The sequence below is a fragment of the Hemiscyllium ocellatum genome, chromosome 17 (genome assembly GCF_020745735.1).
Source record: "Hemiscyllium ocellatum isolate sHemOce1 chromosome 17, sHemOce1.pat.X.cur, whole genome shotgun sequence".
Lineage (NCBI taxonomy): Eukaryota > Metazoa > Chordata > Chondrichthyes > Orectolobiformes > Hemiscylliidae > Hemiscyllium > Hemiscyllium ocellatum.
The window spans coordinates 72,646,835-72,669,952 of NC_083417.1; positions in this window are offsets into that span (position 1 = coordinate 72,646,835).

Consider the following 23,118-nt stretch of genomic DNA (forward strand, 5'->3'; position numbering starts at 1 on the left):
ACTTGAAAAAAAGTCCGAGATTTACATTTTAATCAATTGAAACTTGCCTCTTCATTCTAAGTGATTAAAGACTTAACAGCAATCTAGGTGTGTTCAATACATTGCATCAATTATATGACACTTTGATCGTTTACAACAAATTCTGTGTCCTCTGGTCTTATTCCACGAGCTACCTGATGAAAGAACAGCACTCCGAAAGCTTCCAAATAAACCTGCTGGATTGTAACCTGTAGTTGTGTGATATTTAATTTTGTCCACCCTAGCCCAAAACCAGCACCTCTGTATCACTATATCAAGATCAAGTATTCAATCATTTTTTCTGTTCTTTGCCACACTGTTTTTAATGTTAAAATTTAATTTGAATTCTATTTTTAAAAACCTATCAATTTGTGACGACTTTAGTAAAATTGCAAATTTAAGGACGTGTTTTAAAATAAATAATCATTACGGCTTTTTGCATACAAGTAAATCTTGAAGTGGACAAAATTTCATGTAATTGTGTAAAGTCTAAGAAAAGAAAATCAACATGCAACCTGAGAGGAAAAAAAACCGTAAAGTCAGAAGTATTTCAGAAAAAGGAGACCTGGGAAGCAAATGAGTGAAACAAAAAACACATTTACTGCAATTATTATATTGCATCCTCGCAGAGGGTTGAATAATCCGGAATTTGCTGAAGACCCATTTTAATTTTCATTTTGCAAGATATTCTACCTGCGTCTTCAATGTTTTTGACAATCCAATATTCATATCATATCAACTGTTCACTCGTGAGTTTCAATGAAAATTCTTGGTCTGGAATTATTGTATTTAAAGTGAAGACTTTTGAAATGGTCAACAATGAGAATTGTCAGAACAAGAATCGCGAAGAATCCGAATATAAGACGAAGAATGTTGAACCTGGGGACTAAAATGTCACATTTAGAACAGTCATTGAATTATTATCAATATCATGCTCTAACTTAAATTCTAGGAAGTCAATGAATTCACTATTAAATATTAAGGTTGAAATAAATTGTTCCTTATGTCACTAACTGCAAAACAATAAACATCGAGAATATTAACCTGGAATGCACAGAGTCAAACATTTATCTGTATTCTCCGGCTTCTATTCCTCACATTAAAGTAGAATAAATTGCGCTATGAAATTTAAGAACACTTTACAACTATTCGTCGTGAATTCAGAAAATTGTTCACAGAAATTGATCTTGTTTTATTGATGTAAGTAAAATATAACTTAAGTGCAACATACAATGGCTCATTAATGTAACCTCTATTGTGCAACACCTATTTGTTAGAGGGATTATTGGAAGATTTGATCTTGCAAAGTGAAATACATTATCTGCTTCAAAAACAGAAATTGCTGGAATGGCTCAGCAGGTCCGGCAGCAGCTGTGGAGAAAAATGAGAGATGACATTTTCGGGTTCAGTGACCTTCCTCGGTTCGGATTTCTCTTAAATGATGGTGGAGAAAGGTAGAGCGATAGTTCTTGGGGACTCGATAGTGAGGGGTACAGACAGACGGTTTTGTGGGGGCAACAGTGACTCACGTTTGGTATGTTGCCTCCCAGGTGCAAGGGTACGTGATGTCGCTGATCGTGTTTTCCGGGTCCTTAAGGGGGAGGGGGAGCAGCCCCAGATCGTGGTCCACGTTGGCACCAACGATATAGGTAGGAAGAGGGGTGAGGATGTCAGACAGGCTTTCAGGGAGCTAGGTTGGAAGCTCAGAGTTAGAACAAACAGAGTTGTAGTCTCTGGTTTGTTACCCGTGCCACGTGATAGAGAGTCGAGGAATAGGGAGAGAGAGCAGTTAAATGCGTGGCTACAGGGATGGTGCAGGAGGGAGGGATTCCGGTTTCTGGACAACTGGGGTTCTTTCTGGGGAAGGTGGGACCTCTATAAAAAGGATGGTCTACACCTGAACCTGAGGGGCACCAGTATCCTTGGGGGGAGGTTTGCTAGTGCTCTTTGGGAGGGTTTAAACTAACTCCACCGGGGCATGGGAACCTGGACTGTAGCTTTAGGGTACAGGACCTTGAGTGTAGGGAGGTTATGAATAATGCAGCGATCTCGAAGGAGGGTGCCTGTAAACAGAAGGGTGGACTGAAATGTGTATACTTCAATGCCAGAAGTATAAGAAATAAGGTAGGTGAACTTGCAGCGTGGGTTGGTACCTGGGACTTCGATGTTGTGGCCATTACAGAGACGTGGGTAGAACAGGGACAAGAATGGCTGTTGCAGGTTCCAGGGTTTAAATGTTTTAGTAGGATCAGACATGGGGGTAAAAAGGGGGAGGTGTGGCATTACTTGTCAAAGATAGTATTACAGCAGTGGAATGGACGATGGAAGAGGACTTGCCATCTGAGGTAGTTTGGGCTGAGGTTAGAAATAGGAAAGGTGAGGTCACCCTGTTAGGTGTTTTCTACAGGCCTCCTAATAGTCCTAGAGAAGTAGAGGATAATATTGCGAGGATGATTCAGGAAAAGAGTGAAGGTAGCAGGGTGGCTGTTATGGGGGACTTTAACTTCCCAGATATTGACTGGGAGAGCTATAGCTCGAGTTCATTAGATGGGTCGGTGTTTGTCCAATGTGTGCAGGAGGGTTTCCTGACACAATATGTAGACAGGCCAACAAGAGGTGAGGCTATACTGGATTTGGTTCTAGGTAATGAACCAGGCCAGGTGTTAGACTTGGAGGTAGGTGAGCACTTCGGGGACAGTGACCACAACTCGGTGACTTTTACTTTAGTGATGGAGAGGGATAAGTGTGCGCAGCAGGGCAAGAGTTATAGCTGGGGGCAGGGAAATTATGATGCGGTGAGGCATGACTTAGGATGTGTGGATTGGAAAAACAGGCTTCAAGAGAAGAACACTAATGAGATGTGGGGATTGTTCAAGGAGCAGCTACTACGTGTCCTCGATAAGTATGTACCGGTCAGGCATGGTGTAAAGGGCCTTGTGAGGCAGCCATGGTTTAGTAAGGAATTGGAATCCCTTGTGAAAGGGAAGAAGGTGGCATATGTAAAGATGAGGCGTGAAGGTTCAGTTGGGGCGATAGAGAGTTATAAGGTAGCCAGGAAGGATCTAAAGAGAGAGCTAAGAGAAGTGAGAAGGGGACATGAAAAGTCTTTAGCTGGTAGGATTAGGGAAAACCCAAAGGCTTTCTATAGGTATGTCAGGAATAAAAGGATGACTAGGGTAGGTATCGGTCCAGTCAAGGATAGTGGTGGGAAGTTGTGTGTGGAGGCGGAGGAGATTGGAGAGACCCTAAATCAATACTTTTCATCAGTATTCACTCAGGAACAGGACACTGTTGCTGATGTGAATATGGAGTCACAAATGATTAGAATGGATGGCCTGGAAATATGCAGGGAACAGGTTCTGGGAATATTGGAGAGGATGAAAATAGATAAGTCTCCTGGGCCTGATGGCATTTACCCTAGGATCCTATGGGAAGCTAGGGAGGAGATAGCAGAGCCATTGGCCTGGATTTTTATGTCGTCATTGTCAACGGGAATAGTACCAGAGGACTGGAGGATAGCGAATGTGGTCCCCTTGTTCAAGAAAGGGAGTAGGGATAGCCCTAGTAACTATAGGCCAGTGAGTCTGACTTCAGTGGTGGGCAAAGTCTTAGAGAGAATGGTAAGGGATAAGATTTATGAACATCTGGATAGGAATAACGTGATCAAGGATAGCCAGCATGGTTTTGTGAAGGGCAGGTCATGCCTCACAAACCTTATTGAGTTCTTTGAGAAGGTGACCAAGGAAGTGGACGAGGGTAAAGCAGTAGATGTTGTGTATATGGATTTTAGTAAGGCGTTCGATAAGGTTCCCCATGGTAGACTAATGCTAAAACTACGGATGTATGGCATTGAGGATACATTAGAGGTTTGGATTAGGAATTGGCTGGCTGGAAGGAGACAGAGGGTAGTAGTTGATGGACTATGTTCATCTTGGAGTGCAGTTACTAGCGGTGTACCACAAGGATCTGTTTTGGGACCATTGCTTTTTGTTATCTTTATAAATGATCTAGAGGAAGGGCTTGAAAGCTGGGTAAGCAAGTTTGCGGATGACACAAAAGTCGGTGGAGTTGTGAATAGTGAGGAAGGAAGTGGTAGGTTACAGCGGGATATAGATAATTTGCAGAGCTGGGCAGAAAGGTGGCAAATGGAATTCAATGTAGCTAAGTGTGAAGTCATTCACTTTGGTAGGAGTAACAAGAGGATGGATTACTGGGCTAATGGTAGGCTACTTGGTAGTGTGGATGAGCAGAGGGATCTTGGTGTCCATGTACACAGATCTCTGAAAGTTGCCACCCAGGTAAATAGTGCTGTGAGGAAGGCATATGGTGTACTGGGCTTTATTGGTAGAGGAATTGAGTTCCGGAGTCCTGAGGTCATGTTGCAACTGTATAAGACTCTGGTGCGGCCGCATCTGGAGTATTGTGTGCAGTTTTGGTCGCCATACTATAGGAAGGATGTGGAGGCATTGGAACGAGTGCAGAGGAGGTTTACCAGGATGTTGCCTGGAATGGTAGGAAAATCTTATGAGGAAAGGCTGAGGCACTTGGGGCTGTTCTCATTGGAGAAGAGAAGGTTTAGGGGAGATTTGATAGAGGTGTATAAGATGATTAGGGGTTTAGATAGGGTCGACACTGAGAACCTTTTACCGCTAATGGAGTCAGGTGTTACTAGGGGACACAGCTTTAAATTAAGGGGTGGTAGGTATAGGACAGATGTTAGGGGTAGATTCTTTACTCAGCCGGTTGTGAGTTCATGGAATGCCCTGCCAGTAGCAGTGGTGAACTCTCCTTCTTTATGGTCATTTAAGCGGGCATTGGATAGGCATTTGGAAGTTATTGGGCTAGTGTAGGTTAGGTAGGATTCGGTCGGCGCAACATCGAGGGCCGAAGGACCTGTACTGCGCTGTATCTTTCTATGTTCTATGTTCTATGTTCTATGATATGCTAAGACATGCTAAGCTTTTCCATTAATTTCTTGTTTTGATTCTGGTTTCCAGTGTCTGCAATTATTTTTGTTTTTATGAACTAAGTGCTTGGTTGCTTTTGACATATCATCCTATTAATTTGATCAATATACCTGCTGCAGAATAATTGATTTTCCATGAGGAACATTCTTTAAAAAATGCTGATAAGCAGGTTTTAAATAGAATCCAACAATTCAGTTATTGTGCATTCCCTGCGCAATCAATACATTCATTAAGAAAATATTGCTTGTCAAGGGTTTTGAGATGGGTTTTTTTCTGTCTCTATTTGGTTGAACATTTGAAACATATTCTTTTCTTGAGGATGGAGGTTAGGCTGAGAATTGATTTCCAAAATAATATCAGGATAAGAGTAACAATTGTGTCAACTAAACACCATCAGGTCAGAAGTCACACGACGCCACTTCACAGGTAAATTGTGAAGGGGCAGGGTCGCTAAAGCTTGTGATTTCAATTTAACTTGATGGAAGATAACCTGGTGACGTGTGACTTCTGACATTGCTCAAAATCAGTTGCTGGAAAAGCGCAGCAGGTCAGGCAGCATCCAAGGAGCAGGAGAATCGATGTTTCAGGCAAGAGCCTTTCTTCAGGAAGGGCTCATGCCCGAAACATCGATTCTCCTGCTCCTTGGATGCTGCCTGACCTGCTGTGCTTTTCCAGCAACACAGATTCAGCTCTGATCTCCAGCATATGCAATCCTCACTTTCTCCTAGATGACTTCTGACATTGTCCATTTAAGGCCATCACCGACACCTCCACATCATAAAAGCCACCATAAAGCGGTAGAATTGTGTACCATATAGTCAATGAAATAAAGGTGAATGATTAAGCTGGACTGAGGTTCCCTACACTGTGGAAACAGGCTGTTCAGCTCAACAAGACCACACTGACTCTACAAAGAGTAGCCCACCCAGACGCATTCCCTTATTTCTCTACATTTTCCCTAACTAATGCACTCACACTACAGCATTTCAGCATGCCCAATCCAACTAAAATGCACATCTTTAGATTGTGGGAGGAAACTGAAGCCACCTGATGAAGGAGCAGCGCTCAGAAAGCCGTGCTTCCAAAGAACAACCTGTTGAGCTTTAACCTGGTGCTATCTGATTTGTAACTTTGTACAGTCTCTGTAATTTGCGGGGCTTACATTCTGCTGGAGGTTTCATATATTGTAGTCATTTATAATTATAAATAACAGACTGCAGTTAAGATCTAAACCGCCCAGCTCAAGCAATGAAACGGTTCTTGGATCCCGGACTCAGTGTGAATTATTAGTGACATGGTTCCAGTAGGATTCTAAAACAGACAAGGTTGGGACTTCTTTCTCTGGAGATTAGGAAGTTGACAGGTAACCTGATAGAAGTTTATAAAATAATGAGGGGTACAGATACAGTGAAGGGTAGTTATCTTTTCCCTAGGATGGGTGATTTGAAGACTAGGGGCACATTTTAATGTGAGAGGAGAGAGATTTTAAAAAGGCATGGGAAGGGCAATATTTTTTAAAAGAATTTGGTTCGCATGTGGAATGAACTTCCAAAGGAAGTGATGGATGTGGGGCCAAATACAACGTTTAAAACACATTTGGGGCAGTACATACATAGGAAAGGTTTGGCCAGGTTACGGACAAGAGCAGGCGGATGGGATTAGTTTAGTTTGGGATGAGGTTTGGCATGGACTGGTTGGAGCTAAAGGTCTGCTTCCATGCGGTATGTTTCTATGTATCACAGATTTGATTTGCTTTCTTAATGATATGGTTCCAGTAGAATTCTTCCCCGTGTTGCCATTTGTTATGATGTGACTGACCGTGGAGGAAATTTGGAGAGTACTGTGGGATGCCATGCTGTTAAAAGCAGTTCTGGCTCGGATTGCCTGCGTTTCTTCCAACCGACTGGATGCTTCGTATAGTCTGTTGTCTGTTGCTTGAATGACTGTACTGATTCCTTGTAGTTTTACTGCCACCTTTCCAGCAAGTAAAACTGATATCCCTCGGGTAAAAGGGAGGTATGGATCATAAAACAGCAAGGGTCACCGTTGGATCTTTCCTTGAAAATGTGTTGCTGGAAAAGCACAGCAGGTCAGGCAGCATCAAGGAGCAGGAGAATTGATGTTTCGGGCTTAAGCCTTACTTCAGGAATGAGGAGAGTGTGCCGAGCAGGCTAAGATAAAAGGTAGGGAGGAGGGACTTGGGGGAAGGGCGTTGGGAATGCGATAGGTGGAAGGAGGTTAAGGTGAGGGTGATATGCAGGAGAGGGGGCGGAGAGGTCGGGAAGAAGATTGCAGGTCAAGAAGGTGGTGCTAAGTCCGAGGTTTGGGACTGAGATATGGTGGGGAGAGGGGAAATGCGGAAGCTGGAGAAATCTGTATTCATCCCTTGTGGCTGGAGTGTTCCTAGGTGGAAGATGAGGCGCTCTTCCTCTAGGCATCATGGCAATGGAGGAGGCCAAGTGCTTGCATGTCCTTGGCAGAGTGGGAGGGGGATTTAAAGTGTTCAGCAATGGGACGGTTAGGTTCGTTGTTGCAGGTGGCCCAGAGGTGTTCTCTGAAACATTCCGCAAGTAGGCGGCCTGTCTCCCCAATGTAAAGGAGGCCACATCGGGTGCAGCTGATGCAGTAAATGATGTGCGTGTTTGTGCAGGTGAATTTGTGATGGATATAGAAGGATCCCTTGGGGCCTTGGAGGGAAGTGAGGGGGGAGGTGTGGGCGCAAGTTTTGCATTTCTTGCAGTTGCAAGGGACGGTGACAGGAGTGGAGGTAGGATTAGTAGGGAGTGTGAACCTGATGAGGGAGTCGCAGAGGGAGTGGTCTTTCCGGAATGCTGATAAGGGAAGGGAGGAAAACATATCCTTGATGGTGGGGTCTGTTTGGAGGTGGCACAGTGATGAAATATGAGACGATGTGTCTGGAGGTTAGTGGGGTGGTAGGTGAGGACCAGTGGGGTTCTGTCCTGGTGGTGACTGGAGGGGCGGGTTTCGAGGGCGGAGGAGCAGAAAGTGGAGGAGATGTGGTGGAGAGCATCGTCAAGCACTTCCCACTTCTGAGGGGAAATTGTGGTCTTTGAAGAAGGAGGTCATTTGGGTTGTTCAGTATTGGTCCTCCAGGGAGCAGATGTGGTGGAGACGAAGGAATTTGGGAATATGGGATGGTGTTTTTACAGGAGGCAGGGAGGAGCAAGAGAATCGACGTTTTGGGCAAAAGCCCTTCATCAGGAATGCTGCCTGACCTGCTGTACTTTTCCAGTCTCCTGTCCTTCGGATGTTGTCTGACCTGCTGTGCTTTTCCAGTTCCCTGCCCCTCAGATGCGGTCTGACCTGCTGTGCTTTTCCAGCACCACACTCTTGATTCTAGCCTCCAGCATCTGCAATCCTCACTTCCGCTTAAAAATAAGCCCATCAAGAAACGTCATCAACAAAAATAAACACAAATTGCTAGAGAAACCCAACAGGTCTTGCAGCATCTGTGAAAAATCCCCAAAGAACTGTGGATGCTGGAAATCAGAAATAAAAACAGAAATTGTTGGAAACTCAGAAGGTCTGGCAACATCTGTGGAGAGAAAGAAGAGACAACGTTTCACCTCCAGAGATTTTTTTTTCAGACAAGATACGCAGTGTATCATTCCGCAGACAATTCCTTTGAACATGAAGTACAGGTTCATAGTTTCTTGAAAGTGGAGCTGCAGGTAGATAGGATAGTGGAGAATGCGTTTGGTATGCATTCCTTTATTGGTCAGAATATTGTGTACAGATCATGTTGAGACTGTACAGGACATTGGTTTGGCTACTTTTGGAATATTGCGTGCAATTCTGGTCTCCTCCCTATCAGAAGGATGTCGTAAAACTTGAAAGGGTTCAGAAACAATTTACAAGGATGTTGCTAGCATTGGAGGATTTGAGGTATAGGGAAAGGTTAAATAGGCTGGAGCTGTTTTCCCTGGAGCATCGGAGGCTAAGGTGTGATCTTATAGAGGTTCATAAAATCATGAGGGGCATGGATAGGATGAATAGACAAACGCTTTTCCCTGGGTTGGGCGATTCCAGAAATGTATGGCATCGTTTTAGAGTGAGAGGGGAAAGATATAAAAGAAACCTAAAGGCCAACACTTTCACACAGAGGGTGGTACGTGTATGGAATGAGCTGTCAGAGAAAGTGGTGGAGGTTGATATACTTGCAACATGTAAAAGTAATCTGGATGGGTATGTGAATAGTAAGGGTTTGGAGGGATATGTGGCAGGTGCTGGCAGGTGGGACTAGATTGTGTTGGGATATCTGGTCCAAAGGACGTGGACTGAAGGGTCTATTATCCGGGCTGTACATCTCTATGACTCTATTAAAACCAAAGAGTTAGAGGAAACGATTGTGTACCTGTCATTCAAACTTTGTTGAAGTATTAGTCCCAGTTCTAAAAATCAATGTTTAACATCATGTCAGATCTATGGATATGTACTTGGCATCAGGTATCACAGTGGAAGACACCAGCAGCATACCAGAATTTCAAGAGATTCTGGAGGCAAAGGAGAATGCAGTGGCTGTTACATGCAAAATGTGCTGTGGAAGCTGAAAGATCTGAAGGAAGTTAAATCACCCATACCAGAACTACAGCCCTGAGTTCTCAAGGAGATAGTTAAGGAGATCATAGAGGCATTTGTGGTGATCGGTCAGGAATCGTTGGACTCAAGGACAATAGCTGAGGACTGGAAAATCGCTGGAGTTATACACCTTTTTAAGGGCAGCACGGTGGCTCAGCGGTTGGCACTGATTCCTCATACCGTCAGGGACCTGGGTTTGATTCCATTCCTGGGTGACTGTCTGTGTGGAGATTGCACATTCTCCCTGCGTCTGTGTGGGTTTCCTCAGGGTGCTGTGGCTTTTTTTCCCACAATCTAAAGATGTGCAGGTTCGGTAGATTGGACATAATAAATTACCCATAGCATTCAGAGATGTGTCAATTAGGCGCATTAGTCAGGGATAAATGTAGAGTAATAGGATAGGGGAACTGATCTGGGTGGCTTACTCCTCGGAGGGTCAGTGTGGACCTGTTGGACCAAATGGCCTGTTTCCACATTTTATGGATTCTATGAAGGGAGGCAGGCAACAGTTAGCAAACTATAATCTACATCATGAGGAAGAATTTAGAATTTTAGATTATTGAGTTCCTTATTAAGGACAAATTAGCATGGTAACATAAAGCTGAATCAGCCTGACTTTGTAAGGGGTGGGTCATGTCAGACAAATCTAATAGAATTCTTTGCAGACGTAAAGAGCACATTCGAGAAAGGAAAACCAGTGGATGTGATCTATTTGGAGTTTCAGAAGGTGCCACGCAGGAGACTGCTCAATAGAATAAGAGCCCGTGGTGTTCGGAGCAAGGTATTGGCTTGGACAGAGGATTGGCTGAGTGGTAGAAGGTAGAGAACAGAGATAAAAGGGTGTTTTTAACAATGGCAGCCAGTGACTATTAGAGATCCACAGGGGTCAGTGTTGGCATCAAAAATATTCATAAACAATATTAACAATCAGGATGGAGGAACTAAGCTTGTGGATGTCACAAAGATTGCTGGAGGGAAAGGTCGAGTTCAGGAAGCTGGGAGACTGTGGAATGACTTGCACAGGATAGGAGAGTGGGTAAAGAAATGGCAGTTGGAATACAATACAGAAAAGTGTGAGGTTATATATTTCAGTGGGAGAAATAGAGGCATAGAACTTTTTTATAAATGGTGAAAGATTTAGTAAAAGTGAAACACAAAGGGACTTGCGAATCTGGGTTCTGGATTCTGGTAAAGTTTACATGCATGTTCAGGTGGTAGCTAAGACAGGAAATACAATATTAGTAACCATTTTCCGAGGGCTAGAATGCAAGCGCACCGATACACTGTTGATCAGCCTTCATTTGGAATCTTGTAAGTGGTTTTGGGCCACGTATCCAGGCACGTTTGAGCTGTTGTTGGAAGAGGTCCAGAAGATGTTTACAAGAATGATCCAGGTTTGTACTCTATGGAATTTAGAAGGATGAGGGGGCTTTTCATTGAAACGTTTGGGATACTGACAGGCCTGAATAGAGTGAATGTGGAGAAGATCATTTCACAAGAAGAAGTAATCTGGAGTCAAGAGCACAGTCTCAAAGTGAAGTACGGGACAGAAATGAGAAGGAATTGCAGCCCGAGGGTAGATATTCTGTAAATTGCGCTGCTGCATAAGGTTTCAGATGCAAAGTCATTGAGTGTATGTAAGACACATATGCACCATCCTCTAAGTGAAAAAGTTTCGCCTTATGTATGTGTTTAAATTTTTCCCATCGCATCCTAAACCTATACCCTCTAGTTCTGGACTTCCCCGCCCCAGGGACATTTACCCTATCCATGTCTCTCATGATTTTATAAACCTCTATAAGGTCACCCCTCAACCTGCGACACTCCAGTGACACTCCAGCGGAGAACTGCCCCAGGCTATTCAGCTTATCCAACTAGCTCTATCCTCCAACCCTGGCAACATCCTTCTAAGTCTTTTCTGAACACTTCCAAGTTTCACAAGATCCTTCCAATAGGAGGAAGACCAGACATTCACAAAATATTCCAAAAGTCGCCCAGCCATTGTTCTGTAAAACCGCAAATTGACAGGGTTGAGAACCACGTCAGCAATTATCAAATGCGGAGCATATGGGCTGAATGGTTGCACACTGCTCCTATATACTATGATCTAAGGTAAATGGATATTTTCATGAATGTATGTCTTTTAGGTTTGGAGAAATTGGAGAATTTCAGAAATGCACATGAGAAAGGAAGAGAATAGCGTTAAAATCTAATCGACAGAAGAGAAGTGAAAACAGTTTTGTGTTAGCTGAGACTTCTTCATCAAGAAAATGCGTATTGAATTGAATTAGGTTTATTTTCACATGTACTCAGATGAGTGCAGTGAAAAGTTCACCTGCAGCCATTGACTGTCCAATCTTAGGTACAAAGGTACCTTGGTACAGAATCTCAGCAACATGTCAGAGGAGAGGGTAGTTGCTGAACAGGCAGAAATAGAATTCAGACGGTCTGTCAGGAAGGATACACAATTGATAGAGCAAAGTTAGGGGTTAATGCATGTCTGTTTCAATGCAAGGAGTGTCAGGAATAAGAGTGTTAAACTTCACGCATTGATCAGTACTTGGACCTACGATGTTGTGGTCATAACAGAGACATGGACTTCACAGGAGCACGAATGGTTGCTGGATGTTCCAGGGTTTAGATCTTTTCAAAAGAACAGGGATGGGGGAAAAAGAGGCACTAGTCAGTTTCCACACTACTGTTGTTAGAATACTGAATGGACTTAAAAACTCTTAACATTCACCTGTACCTGTGTTTTCGTTTTTGCCACTGTTTACCTACTACTTACTATCTATGCTACTTAACTATGTGATCTGTCTGTATTGATAGCAAGACAAAGATTTTCACTGTGCCTCAGTAGATGTGACCATAAATTCAAGAGGAGGGAGAGTCGCATTGCTGATGAGAGAGTCCATCACAGCTGCAGAAAAGGAGGATTTGTTTACTGTGTAAGTTTGGGTGGAAGTCAGTAACAGGAAAAGAGTAATCGCTTTATCGGTGTTTTCTAAAGACCCAACAATAACAACAGAGAGAAGAAAGAACAGGTTGGAAAGTATATCGCAGAAAGGTGGAGACAGAAATATTGTTCTGCCTGACTTCAACTTCCCCAACATTGATTGAACTCTTTAGTGCAGATGGTCTGGATGGAGCTGATTTTGTCAGGTGTGTCCAGAAAGGATCCCAGACTCAAGACGTAGGTAAAATTAAAGTGGTGCTGGAAAAGCACAGCAGGTCAGGCAGCGTCTGAGGAGCAGGAAAATCGATGTTTCGAGCAGGAGCCCTTCACCATTCCTGATGCTGCCTGACCTGCTGTGCTTTTACAGCACCACTCTAACCTCGTCTCTGATCTCCAGCATCTGCAGTCCTCACTTTCACCTACTTAATATGTAGGCAGACTGACTGGGGGGAGGCCACATTGGATTTGGTGCGAGGCAATGAGCCAGGTCAGATGTCAGATCTCTCGGTGGGAGAACGTTTTGGTGACAGTGACCTCCTCACTTTTACCATAGCCATGGGGGGGAATAGGAACAGACAGTATGGGAAAGTATTTAACTGAGGGAGGAGAAATTACACTAAAATTAGACAGGAACTGTGGAGTATAAATAGGGAACAATTGTTCTATGCGATATGCACAACGGAAATGTGGATGCTGTTGAAGGAGCACTTGTTGCGAGTGTTGGATAACGTTGCCTGACTGAGACAGGCAAGGAATGGTAAAGTGAAGGAGCATTGGATGACAATAGAAGAGGAGTCTCTCGTCAAGAGAGTGAAGGAAACATATTTAAGGTTGAGGAAGCAAGGAGCTGGCACAGCTTTATACAATAAGAGGGTAATTTGAAAATAACTCAAAAGTGGACTGAGGAGAGCTAGGAGGGGGCACGAGAAAGCCTTAGCAGGAATAATTAGTGAAGACCCAAATGCAGTCTACACTTAATATGAGGATGATTTGAATGATCAGAGAGAGAGATTCGGTACAGATCATGCCTCACAAGCTTTATTGAGTTCTTTGAGGATATGATGAGACAAATTGATGAAGATCGAGCAGTGGATGTGATGTATATGGATTTCAATAAGACATTTGATAAGGTGCCCCACAGCAGAAGTTTGGAGGTATGAGACACAGGGACATGTGATTGTCTAGATACAGAAATGGCTGGCCAAAAGAAGAAGCAAATGGTAATGGATGGAAAGTATTCCACCTGGAGGTTAGTGGCCAGTGGTCTCCTGCAGAGATCTGTTCTTGGGCCTCTGTTCTTTGTAGCTTTTATAAATGACTTGGATGAAGTGGAAGGGTGGGTTAGTAGGGTTTTCAATGACACAATGTTCGGTTGTGTTGTAGATAGTGTTGCGGGTTTTGCAGGCTATAGCAAGACACTGCCAGGATGCAGAGCTAGGCTGAGAAATAGCAGATGTATTTTAACCTGGATAAATGTGAAGCGATTCATTTTGGAAGATCGAATTTGAATGCCGAATGCAGGGTTAAAGACAGGATTCTTGGCAGAGTGGGAGAGCAACAGGTATTTGGTGTCCATGTACCTCAAAGTTGCCGTACATGTTGATAGGGTTGTTCAGGAGACATATGGCGTTTTGTCTTTCATTAATAGGGGGATTGAGTTTAAGAGCCAAGGGACTTTGCGGCAGCTCTATAAAACCCTGGTTAGAACACACTCGGAATATTGTGTTCAGTTCTAGTCGCCTCATTCTAGGATGCTTCAGAGAGGGTGCAGAGGAGATTTACAAGGTCGCTGCCTAGATTGGAGGGTATATCTTACGAAGAGAGGTTGAGTGAGTTTGGGCTTTTCACACTGGAGAGAAGTTAGAGAAGTGACTTGATCGAGGTGTAATGAGAGGCACAGGCAGAGTAGATAGCCAGAGACATTTCCCCAGGGCAGGAATGGCTGTCATGAATGGTAATAATTTTAAGGTGATTGGAAGAAGATACAGGGTAGATTTCAGAAGTAGGCAGGAAGTGGTGGGTGATGGAATGCACTGCCAGCGTTGGTAGTGAAGTCAGAGACATTAGGGACATTTAAGCAACTTCTGGAGAAGCATATGGTTGGCAATAAATTGAGGGATGCGTAGGTTAGGTTGATCTTAGATTAAGATAAATGCTCAGCACAACTTCGTGGGCCGAAAGGCCTGAATGCTGCTATGTTCTATGTCTTAGCTATATGTTGCAATAAAGGTATATATTTCTGATATTTTCAAGAAAGCGAAAATAAACAGAATCTTCTCCAGGTGAATTCTGATTTTCTGTCTAAAATCAAAGCATTTGCGCAGAAAATGTCAAATAAAATTTTGATTATTTTCTTGAAAAGAGCACATTTATCATTATAAAGAGCACTCTACATGGTCCTAGCAAGAAAAACGTAAAAGGTTGGGACTTCTTTCCCGGGAGATTAGAAGGTTGAAAGATGACCTGATAGAAATTTATAAAATAATGAGGGGTACAGAAACGGTGAAGGGTAGTTGTCTTTTCCCGAGAATGGGCGATTTCAAAACTAGTGGCACATTTTTAAGTTGAGAGGAGGGAGATTTTAAAAAGGCATGAGGGGCAATGTTTTTACACAGAAGTTGGTTCGAATGTGGAATGAACTTCCTGAGGAAGTGATGGATGTGGGGGCAATTACATCGATTAAAACACATATGGATAAGTCCATCAATGGGAAATGTTTGGTGGATTATGGACAAGAGCAGGCGGACGGGACTAGTTTAGTTTGGGATGAGGGTTGGCATGGACTGGTCGGACCTAAGGGTCTGTTTCTGTGCAGTATGATTCTATGTATCACAGATTTGATGTGCGTTATTAATGATGTGGTTCCAGTAGAATTCTTACCTGGGTTGCCATTCGTTACGATGTGACTGGCCACGGCTGAAATTTGGAGGGTGCTGTGGGATACCATGCAGGTATAAACAGTTCTGGCTCGGATTGCCTGTGTTTCTTCCAACCGGCTGTATGCTTCGTATAGTCTGTCGTCTATTGTTCGAATGACTGTACTGATTCCTGTTGTAGTTTTACTGCCATCTTTGTACCAAGTAAAGCTGATATCACTCGGGTAAAAAGGAGATGTGGAGCATAAAACAGCAAGGGTCACGGATGGATCTTTTCCAGGCTGCTGAGAGAGAATATTCAGTGGAGTCGGTGGAACTAGGGAAGTGAACAGAAGGAAAAAAGAAAGTTACCTCGACGTCAGAAGACGATTACAGCCCAATCTTTTGTTTCGGGCGATTGCTGGGCAGTTACTGTCCAGTTGTGGGGGAAGGTGCTCATAGAGGTGAGGGTTGAACAATGCGTGCTGTTTGTGTCGAGACGCGAACACCGCAAAGTATCAAAGGAAACATTAACTCATCCCCGGACAAAGCACGGGCAAGAGAACATGGACCGCTGTTATTACAGACCTCAGTTTTTCTGTTGGAAATAACTGTCGAGAGGCTCCTGAATTGGATCCATGATGTGCTATCCCCGATGGTTCAATAAGGCAGCGTTGGAAACGACTTAACAACAGAGGGGAAAAGTAACTGATCCATAACTGACACAGAAGCCAATGGAGTCACTTACTTATTGCAAGGCAAAGGCACGTGGAACGTACAGGACGTGGCTTCAGCAGTTTTTAGATTTTAGAAATATCAGCCTTCAAAATTTTGATGTTTACACATTAAAACTACACCAGCAAAAAAAAAGGAGCCCGGAGTGTGGTGCTGGAAAAGCAGAGCAGGTCAGGCAGCATCCCATGAGCAGGAGAAACGACGTTTCAGGCAAAAAGCCCTTTATCAGGAATGCTGCCCGAACTGCTGTACTTTTCAAGTCTCCTGCTTCTCGGATGCTACCTGGCCTGCTCTGCTTTTCCTGTCTCCTGGCCCTAGGATGCTCCCTGACCTGCTGTGTCTTTCCAGTCTCCTGCCCCTCGGATACTCAATGACCTGCTGTGCTTTTCCAATCTCCTGCTTCTCGGATGCTGCCTGACCTGCTGTGCTTCTCCAGCACCACACTCTTGATTCTAGCCGCCAGCATCTGCAATCCTCACCTTTGCTTAAAAATACACCCGTCAAGAAATGTCATCAACAAAAATAAACAAACATTGCTGGAGAAATTCAACCAGTCTGGCAGCATCTGTGAAAAAGGCAGGGTTAAAACGTGGGCACCAGGGAACCTTCTTCTGAACTATCAACTATGAGCAAAGAGGATGTCAAAAATAAATCAACAAATATGATCAAATCTGTGTCACCCGCGACGGGCTATTACTCTTCACCAATATCATTGAAAAAATTGTCGGAGCAAATTTTTCCAGACACTGGAATCTTTACTGAAAGCAACAAATGCTGGCGATCACAGCAGGTCAGACAGCATCCGTGGAGAGAGAGCAAGTTAACGTTTAGATGACCCTGGATAAGGGCATGTATCTTTTCATCATATTTCAAGAGTGCTTGAGTTTCCTGCTTATGTCCCACGGCTGTATAATTCAGGTACATTTGATGACACATCATTCTAAACTATTGAAACACTGAACATGAAGGACAGCAGTCAGTGGTGCAATTTAACTGTAGGCATGTATTAGGAACTGTGGAGATGTCTCCAAGGAGAGCACGCACACCTCCTGCCATTCGGACCTGCTTGGACACTATGTCACCCAAAACATACAGCAACGTTGCTGACTCTCAATAACTCTCCCAGTTGAACAAGGAAACCACTCAGTTCAAGGATAATTGCGGTTGGACAAAAATGTTAACTTGCCATTGAAGAACATACAACATCAAATACATTGTTAATAAATCCTGTAATGTGAACTTTTCCAAGCACACCTGAGAATTGCTTAACTTTCACTTTCATACATACCCAACACTGTTAAATTGGACCCTGTTCCGTTTCCAATCAATTTGCCTTGACGGACGATTGTGCAATAGTACATTCCTCTGTCCTGTACATTGACATTGAATATCTGAAGGAAGCCACTGTATTTATTTTTGCGGCCAGTTACTTTTCGTTCATCTTGTTCCACGTTGAGATAATGAGGATCACCTTGCTTCCACCAGATTACCTTGACAGCTTGGTCGATTTGAAAAGAATGAAGTCAGCACTGGAAGGACACATTTGCACCCACAGGTTCAGTCACGTTCACTGGTAACTGGGTCACTTTATCCCTGATTACTCCAGACACTAGAGAAAGAGACAGTCACACACAAATTAGCAAGATTAAATAAAAGAGTTAAAAGAGTGCAGTTCAGAAATTGACTTAAACTGTCCAAAGGAGAACAGTACAGAATATATTAAATAAAGATTAAATAAGAGCTCGACTTTATGGAAAGGCAGTATACTGTAGAAAGAGAGAAAATACCTGGGAAAATTGCTGTCTGAAAAAAGACAGAAAAGTGCAATACTCAGGAACATGTTGGTGTATTTGCCAGAGAGACAGAGCGTGAACTGGCTGATAATTTGCAAGAAGTTGAAAGTACAGTTGGACAGATAGTGTCAAAGTGCAGCGTAACATCCGGTTCAATGATCTGGACCGTGATTTTATTTTGTTCCTTTTGCTGAAGTTCAGTGCAACAGTTCGTCATTCGCTGTGTACGGCTCGAGTTGATCATTCAAGCCAGTATTTCCCTCTGTAGGGGACGTGTGGACTGTATGAGAGAACAAACATAGAGCATAAACATAGAACAGTATAGCACAGAACAGGCCTTTCAAGCCACGATGTTGTGCCAACCACTGATCCTCATGTATGCACCCTCAAACTTCTGTGACCATATGCATGTCCAGTAGTCTGTGTGTTCTTTCAAATTATCACATTTAAAATTCCTAACAGCCACACCCACCTCCCCCAATCCCCATCCCGCGATATACGAACAACACTCTAGGTTGCATATTTTAAAAAAGATCAAATACTTTGATTCCCCACCTTTCGAGGAAGTGTGATGCGATGCAAACATATTGGTCTATCGGTGTGAGAAAAAGACATTCTCCTCAGCGAATTGTCACACTGAGGACTCTGAGTTTCTGCAACTGCCATTAATTCTCCAATCTCCCTCAACTGTAAATATTCTGGCAACATGCACCCTGCCAAGACCCACTTTGGATTCTGTACGTTTCAGTCAATTTGACTTATTCTTCTATAAGCTTCATCTGGACTTTCCAATCGTCATAAATCAATGGGTCGCTTCGAAATATTATTCTGGTAAATCATCTCTGGCCTGCTCTCAAAGCCTTTTCATCTTTCCTTAAATAACAAGATCACTATTATATGAATGATGCCAGATATTATCTCACTAATACCATGTGCACTAAACATAACCTCCTTACTTTTCTGTTTTTCATGAATGATCTGGGGGACCTGCCAAACGGAAATCATGGATGAACCGGGAGATCCAATCCATACTGAAGGCCGGGTTAGAGCAGTACAAGTCGGGCAGCTCTGGGCTATAGGGGAAATCCAGTTATGACCTTCAGAAGACCATCAGAGATGCAAGATGTAATACAAATCTAAGCTTGACATCCAGACCAACCACACGGACAGCTATCATTTGTGGCAAGGCTTGTATCAGCTTACAAATGAAAGACAAACAGAATTGCAGGCAATACTGCGCTCCTATTCAATTATCTCACTGTATTCTGTGGTCACTTTGTATTGAAGGTTACTGAAACCATGTCACCTATCGCAACAGCCTCCGATTCACCTGCTCCCACATACAATGCAGCAGATGGTAGATCAGTCCACTCCTCCCATTGACCAACCCGGTCATATTCACCACCTGTATTCACATATCACTACCTCATCACTCCACCCCTCTCTCCATCATAACCCTTCACCCATCTGCTTTATCTACACCTCCCGCTACTACCACCGCCATTCCGGTGAGAGGGTTATACTGGAAAGGTTGACTTCTCCACCGTCCTGTCGGAGTCCTTGGCCTTGCATTCAGACCCCGTGCAGACCAACAGGCAGGAGTATACCCAGAAATGTTTAACCCTTTCTTACTCAGATTTGAAGTCCCCACCTGCTTCAAGAAAACCACCATAATCTATGTACCATAGGATAATCATGCAATGTGTCGCTGACTACCCATAAAGCAAACTCTATCTCAGATTTAAAACCACTAACTATTTTGAATTCATTGCCAGAAGTGGAAGGGAGTTTGGAACATTTGTGACCCTTTGTACTCTAATCATCGAGCTATCAAGGCCAGCTTTTCTTTAGCTTTTATGATTACTTTCTGAACATCTCATGACATTTTAAAGACCTTTCCAGATGAAACACTAAGTCTCTTTGGACATTCACTGTACTTAAATTCATACCAGTTCGAAAGTACCCAGATTTCTCATTTTCTTGATCCTAAATGGATCACATAAAACATAAAACATTGCAGGTCAGTACAGGCTCTTCGGCCTTTGGTGTTATGCCAAGTTTTAATCCTACTCTAAAATCAAGCTATCCTTTGCGCTCTTCATTTCATTATCATCCATTCCACAAACCCACCACTCCGTGTGCAGAGAACCGACCTTTACTCTCAACCATCCATCAATCGCATTGAAATTATAGCCCCTTGTAATAGCCATTTCCGCACTGGGAAAAAGTCTCTGACTATTTACTATGTCGATGCATCTCACCATCTTGTCCACGTCGATCAAGTTGCCTCTCATCCTTCTTTGATCTAATGAGAAAAGCCTAAGCTCCCTCAACCTTTCTTCATAAGACATGCCCTTAAGTCCAGGCAGCATCCCTGTAAATCTCCTCTGCATATTCTCTACAGCTTCCACATCCTTCCTATAATGAGACAACCAGAAATGAACACAATATTCCAAGTGTGTTCTAACCAGGGCTCTATAGAGTGCAGAATAACCTCGTCGATCTTAAACTCAATCCACCTGCTAATGAAAGCCAACACACCATTGTGGACATGAAACCCAAGATTTCTCTGATACTCCACATGGCCGAGAATCCTGCCCATAACCCTGTATACTTCATTCAAATTCAACCTAGTAAAATGAATCACTTCACACTTTTCCAGGTTGAACTCCATCTGCCACTTATCAGCCTAGTTTTGCATCCTGTCAATTCCCGTTGCAACCTACAACAGTCCTCCACACTGTCCAACACTCCACCAACATTTCTGTCATCAGCCCACAGTTCCATTTACTCAAGCAAGTCTTTTTATAAAATTCACAAAGAGTAGAGGTCCTAGATCAGATCCCTGTAGAATATCAATGATAACTGAGTGCCAGGCTGAATATGTACCATCCAGCACTACCCTCTGTCTTCTATGGGCCAGCCAATTCTGTACACAGTCAAATTTACTGTATCCCATGCCTCCTTAGTTTCTGAATGAGCCTACCATGAGGCACCTTACCAGATGCCTAATCTGCTGAGCTTTTCCAGCAATTTCTATTGTTGTTTCTGCCATTGAAGAGGGTGTGCATCTCAAATTAGAATTAGCATGTCTGTGAGATGCTGTATACCTCGGACATACCTGTGCATTAAAAACATGTAGAATGCAACTTCAGTTGAAGTAAAGCAATGCTGGACCATCACTGAGGAAGACGTCACTCTGAAAGTGACTTTTGTCAAATCAAATATCAAACACGTGGAGGGAAACACAAAGCAATGAATTTGAATAGATTGAAGAATTCCAACTGAACTCCTGTTATAACATGTTTCAAGGTGGGCATACACAGGAAAGAAGTGGCAGTGTTAATCACTGTGCAAAGAAGTCAAAATGAAATCAAAATGCTGTTGATGCACAAAATCTGACATAAAAGAAAATACATTTCTGGAAGAACACAATAGGTTCAGCAGCATTTGTGAGGCAACAAGGAGAGTTAACATTTTACACCTGATATGATGTTCTAAGGAAGGAAAAGTCATATTTGTCTTGAAGGATTTCCTTTATTTCTCTTCACAAAGATGCTGCCAGGCCCACTCCATGTATTCAGTGTTTCTCCCTTTATTGCAATGTTAGCATTAATCATATTGACGGGGATTGTGTTTGGAAGTCAGCCAGCATATCCATAAATGTTGGAAGGTATTGACGCCCAGTTTGGAGTTTGGCTAGAGACCTCGTATATTGTACTAACTCTTTACTAAGTGGTTGATCAGAAGTTCGAATAGGACGAATGGAACTTGTTAGACCTACTCCTGAGTCTTCACAAACAATTGACAAGCATGATATCTTTTGCAAAAATCAAGTAAATGTCAATTCAATCCTGCCATTGTCGATGACCAAAAGAACAGCAGATGTTATAAATCCGGAACAAAAATGGAAATTGCTGGAAAAGCTCAGCACATTGGCCGACACCTGTGGAAAGTAATGAGAGTTATTGTTTCGGGTCGAGTGACTCTTGCTCGGAATTTTGGGCCGAAACAGTGACTCTGATTTCTTTCCACAGATGCTGCCAGATCTGCTGAGCTTTTCCAGCAATTTCTATTGTTGTTTCTGCCATTGACGATGCTTCATTATCTGACTCTGATAAATTCTTAAACCGAATTGCCTCACCATCAGAATCGCATGTGCCATCTCGAATATCTCAATCCAGGAACAATTAAGTTGATCACAGTCGACTTACCGTCCATTGGTCCCTGGGAGGTCTCCACTTCCTTAGAAAACTGCTAGTTTAATTTGTAGGCAAAGCATTTAAATTTCAAACCTTCCTTTCCATGACAGACATTTCAGTTCAGTTTCAACAAGGAACCTTGTCTGAATAACTTAATTTTGCTAATCTCAAGTCTTTAACCTTCGTCAAGTTCCACATAAAAAGTGTTATTTTACAGAGTACCTGAAATATCTTTCCCTTGATAGAACCAATTTCTTCCTACCTCTTCTATGAGCCCAGTGCATAGTTTCACATATTCTGGAAGCAAACCGGGGGTTGGTGGGGGGTGGGGGGGGGGGGGGTCACTGTCCATTTTTAGATTAAACTATTGTTTTTTTTTCACCTTTCTCTCTCAAATTCCTTTCAGACATTGCCACACCCAGATGAACAAGATCATTACCTACAACATTCAATTCGAAAACTAAGAGTAATCTTGCACAGTGATAACTGTTGATCAAGTCAGGCTTCTGGGTTTTAATTTAAAGAGAGCACGTTCTTACCTCCCCTTTATTCTATTTTGTTTGAAGGGCTTAATAAACCATCAGTTACGATCAATAACTAATATTTCTCCATTCATATTTTGTAGAAAATGTGAGGGATTAGTTTTCCATTGGGAAGAAAGTCACCAGTAATCAATCTCACTTGTTTTTATGAAGGCAAGAACATCCTTGAATACTTCGAGTGATATCCATCACACTTGGAGGTTCTAATCCACTATCACCAATTTCATTTACTGATATTGCCGTTTCTGAATACTCTTTAGAACTCTGGGTTGACGCTGATAATTTATTTTTCTTATTCCTAAATTCCATGCGCCGGCTTACAGTCCTTAAGTTATTCAGGGTTGTTTTTAAAACTTTCACATTTATTTGATAATGTTTTATTAAGCAAAAACCTGCGCAGTCTCCCAAAAACTAGGATCATTTCAGACTGCAAACTTTCAATTGCTGCATT